This window comes from Acanthisitta chloris, unplaced genomic scaffold, assembly GCF_000695815.1.
Source record: "Acanthisitta chloris isolate BGI_N310 unplaced genomic scaffold, ASM69581v1 scaffold7843, whole genome shotgun sequence".
In the NCBI taxonomy this organism is placed as follows: domain Eukaryota; kingdom Metazoa; phylum Chordata; class Aves; order Passeriformes; family Acanthisittidae; genus Acanthisitta; species Acanthisitta chloris.
Genome location: NW_008663165.1, coordinates 18,600 through 23,643, shown reverse-complemented (window position 1 = coordinate 23,643; position 5,044 = coordinate 18,600).

Sequence of the window (5,044 nt, the reverse complement as noted above, 5' to 3'; positions counted from 1 at the left end):
TCCAGCAGGATGAGCATCTCAGTTGTATCTACAAAAAATAAGGTTATATGGCTTTCCAGTGTGGCTCTGTGAGCAGTCAGGTCGTGTTTTGGATGGTATGAAGGCTCTGAGCAACCTGGTCTAGTGAAAGCACATGGCAGGGGGGCTGGAACTAGGTGGTCTTTAAGGTCCATTCCAGCCCAGGCCATTCTGTGACTCTATGATATTCCAAAACAGCAGCAGTACTGTGGCTTTAAAAGTTGATACCAAAACTGCTAAGCACAAATACTGTCCGTCATACTAATCTTTTGTCCTGCCCTGATTGATTTATCTCAGCTCCATGTCTTGCCTTGCATTTCTCCCCATGCTCCTCCCTGCTGGCAGAGCATTGTTTGCAGCATGCTATTTCTTCTTCAGCAGCTGAGAGATCATAAATGCCATGAAGACCCCCTGGCAAATAGGTGGGAGAAGTGCTCTTCTATCAAGACTCAGTTTCCTTTGATGTCTGAGCTCACCCCACCTAAGGAGGTTCCATTTTGTCTGTTTGCACCCTCTCCTTTATGTCTCCATAACAGTAATAAATAAAGAAATAAACTAAGTCAATGAACTAAATATAACCCAGGAAGAATGAACTTATGTGTTGTAACTGAGGCAATCTGGCAGCCCTTTGGTACCACCACATCCTACCCTCGTCCACATACCTGGCTACACACCTGTCTGCGCCAGCTCTGGTCTTCAGCAGGCCCTGACTCCTGCCAACCTGTTTCACCAGCATAAAGCAGGGGAAAACTGAGAGTTGCATTGACTCTGATAAACTCTATGGATGGCCCAAAGGAGGATGCAGGAGTTTGAAGCCAGAAGAAAGAAAAGTCTTGGTGCTTTCAAATGACATCTTGAGAAATTACTCCCTTTCCTGAAAATAGTCTCATTTTTGCTCCAGGACTTACTCAGCTACTCATTTTTTGTCTCATTTTTCCTCTCTTTTTTCTTTTTTTTTTTTTTTAAATTCCTAAACCATGTTTTCTTCTGTCTCATTTTCAGCGGCTAAACTCCTGAGGAAAGGATTAGCATTATCCTAAGTTTACAGAGCCGTAAGCAGAAAGAGGAACCGATCCAGTGCCGTTAGCTGAACATTGCTGCACTAGCGCAACCCATGGGTCAGGGATCCTTTAGAGACATCCACCTGCAAAGACCCATGATGTCAGTAGATGGTGCTAGATATATATTTTTAGGAATTCTGTTCGGCCGAGGTTTACCCAACCAATACCATTTCCTTTGTGTTTGAGTGCATTATCCCTGGAAAACTAGAAGCCACACAATCTAAGAAATATTTGGCTTTTATCGGGGAACCACTGCAGAGATCTAAAGGCTTTCCACTCCATGGCATTATGTCATATAGTACTACCTGAACTGTATGATTCATTCAATGAATGTGTTTGATGTATCAGGAGCTGTAGTTCTGATTTTTTTAAGTGCATGGAACTATTCTTCGTACACTTTTTTCTTTTTGAAAAGTTTCTCGACCTCCCTCTCTAAACTCAGTTACTCTCTGTTTCCTTTGAACTACCTCATGTATTGTTCATGTGAAACTCAATCACAGCATCTTGCAGACAAACTGGTCACCAGGACCAGCTTTCCTGTATCTCAGTTCCACAGTGCTTCTTCTTTTTGTTGCATCTTTCAGATAAAAATACTTTATTCCCTTCCATATTTCATTTAAATTTTCTCTACTGCTGCTAACTGAAACTGTATTAAGGAACCATATCATGAAAACTTTATTGCAGCACATTGTGTGGGGTTTTGGGGTTTTTTTTGTTGGTTTTTTGGGGGTTGGGTTTTTTTGGGGTTTTTTTTGGTGGCAGAGCAGATAATTACATTTAAAAAAGATTAATCAATATTTACCTTTTATTTCCGTGGAAAACTAGAGCATTTAAGTGTAATGTTTTCAGAAGATTAAGGCTGAAGGAGAAAAAGGCTTCAAAACCTTATTATAAAACCTGTCTAGAAAGCTCAGTTAGCAATAGAGGGGTTTTACCTATTATGAAGATAGATCACTTTGCAGCAAAGAAATGACTATCAAACTGATCATATTTCTTTAGGAACACAAAGAACAGACGGGGAGAATAATATTATAAAGAGAAACACAGCTTAGTATAGTATGTGCTTAGTAACTTCTGGGCACTCTGAAGAATAATAATTTCCATTAGAAAAGAAAAAAAATATCTGTTTTTCAGTGTGGAATAGACTTCTGTGAATTCCAAAGCAAAATGGGGCCATATGCAAATAATAAGGATGTGTGGGTTTCTATTCAGACTGCAGGGACCCTGAAAAGGCTCTCTCTACAGTTTTAAAAATCCGGGCCTCCTTGTGCCAGATGCTGACTATATGTATGCATATATATTGTAATGCAATTCATCACACTTCTTTCCTAGGAAAGAATCATGTTCTTTCTTTTAAAATTAATTTACATGGCATTATAGGCACTGTCTTTGTCTGCTGTGAATGACTTAATGTCTGTATACAGCTACACTGATGCAGAAAGTTGAACTATCTAAAGCCTCATTTTTCACCAGTGCCATGAACTAATGCCAAGAAGCTAGCTGTAAGGGAAGGAACATATGCAGGAAACACAGGTAAAAATCACATATTCTGAGTTCTGAACCTTTTGAAAGTGGTTTTTTCCTTCGGATTACATACTGTTATTAACCTAATCATCACATTTCCGTAACAGATTATAGTCAATCATTGCTCTACACAAATTCTCCATTACACGTGTGCAGAAGGAAACTGCATCTCCCATAGCTCCTATAGGATTGTCTAGGAAAGAGCCTACAAAGTTCTCTCCTTCCCTGGTTCACAGGGGTGACATTTATAAATAAGTCACAGACTGATCAGCTGCCTACTCTGGATTTAAAGCAATTGAACTCATCTATTTTCCTGAACTCCAGTCACTTCTTTATAAATCAGCTGAAACATGGCATACTTCAGAGAATATTCTGAGAGAATACTATTTTATCATTCTTCCCAATTCTCAATATGTCTTTTTTTACAAGAAAGCCAGAATTTCCTGCCTCACCTTTGCTCCAGACTAAGGGTTTTACTTGCACCAAGTGCTGGCACAAAATTCTTTCATTCTTTATTGCAACAGAATTTATTATTGTAACAGAAGAAGAAAAACCTTTTTGGTGACATTGCAGCTGAAACCAGGGAGATTCTTTACCCATGTTGCTTCTCAGGTTTTTAATTATAAAGCTGCCTGGTTTAATCCTTGGGTTGTGGAGTGCAAAAGGAATGCTTTGGGCTGTCAACCTCACACTAGTCTTAGTTCTGTCAATGAGTAACTGCAACGGTAAAAGCATTATGGATGACTTCTCTAAAACAGTTTTATTACTCTTTTTCACATTAGATGTTGATGAGTCTGAGGTAAAAATACCATGAGGCCTTTTAAAGTAGTGCTTTCATCAGGACTAGCAGTGATGATTCTTGTCAGGGCTAAGGAATAGTAAAATAGGAAAAAAACCCCTCAGTATAAATAAGGCCTTGTTTATGAAAGTGTGACCAAGAAGGATAAAAAGCAGATTTGCTAACACTGACCTCATACACGTCATTGCTCAAAGGCCAGCTTTGCCCCAGCAGGGCAGCACCAGGCAGGGCAGACAAAGCAGCTCTTGTCATGTCTTGTCACTGTACAATAATGGGTATCAGGAAGAACTGCACAGTGCTGCTTATTTTATCAGAACAGACTGAATAACACTTTCTGCCTGATTCAGTACACACCTATTGTTGGGGACTATTAGTAATTCTATTCTTTGTGGTTTGCTCCCTGTTATCTTATTTCCTTTTCTCCTAATACTTTATTTATTTTCAATATTTTCTCCTCTTTTTTAATATTTAGCATTTTTCCTTCCAATCTGTCTCTTCCTTTCTCTTTGTTAGACCATCCCATTCCACACCCCCAGTTTCCTTTGTCTTGACTGAGGGCAGCTATCTGTTCTCTCCATCTCATTGCAAAATGATACCTCTCCCCTCACTGCCAAACCCTTAGGTCCTCTCTAATCAGTCCCAGCTCATTCCATTTTCGTCTCTTCTTACTCTCAGTCTTAGATTCAGTCTTCTGTTCTCCTATTGTGCTCCTCACTGGCTTCTTGGTCACTTGAATTTCATTGCTGCCCTCTTTCATGTCTGGCATGTAGCTACACTCTTCTGAGTTCTCCCCTGAAAACTTTGGATATCTCCTAGCACATCCTACGAATGCCAGTAGTAGGAGAGCATCAATTGCAGCATGAGAGAATGTGATGACTGCTAACATGCTCCACTTGAGGCAACATTCACAAGCTGGCCAAACACTAATCAGGTGTTCTTTGTCTTCCTAGACATACCAGGTGAGCCTTACCTGACCATCCTAAAGACTTTCTGACTATAGCCATCTCACTCAAAATGATCAAAGATAAGACAAAATCCCAAACGTACTATTTCTGACATAGGTTTACAAGAAAAGCTGAGTTTGATAGATGCCATCAACCAGCATTAAACCAGCAATCAGCTGAGGCATTATTTAATGGCCAGGGGCAGCTCTTATAACGTGATGATGTCTGACTCAAAACCAAAGCTGTTTCCATCTCCAGGTAAATCTGTTGTGACAATCATATTACAGCACAGCTACATGGGAGCAGCTACCCTAAGACATCCTATGTTTCATTCAGTTTCAAGTGCCTGTTTCCTCCATGGTCCAGCAAAAAAATCCAACATAATTCTATGCTGCATCTAAATATGTTCCTTTCTGTGCAGTGTCTTTAGAGTCAGAGGTGTTAGGACTGGCTTGAGGGGTAGTTAGAAAAAAAATCATAGAATCATGGAAAATTAGGGATTGGAATGAACCTTACAGCCATCTAGTCAGAAAAAGGTAAAAACACTGCATTGAGATAAGAGCAGTTTAATAATTGCAATAAAGTAAAATATAATAATTGTAATGAAAGGGGAGATAACCAAAAGAGAGAGAGAAATAGAACTCAAGGAAAAAAACCAGTGATGCACAATATAATTGCTCACCAGCCACTGACTGATG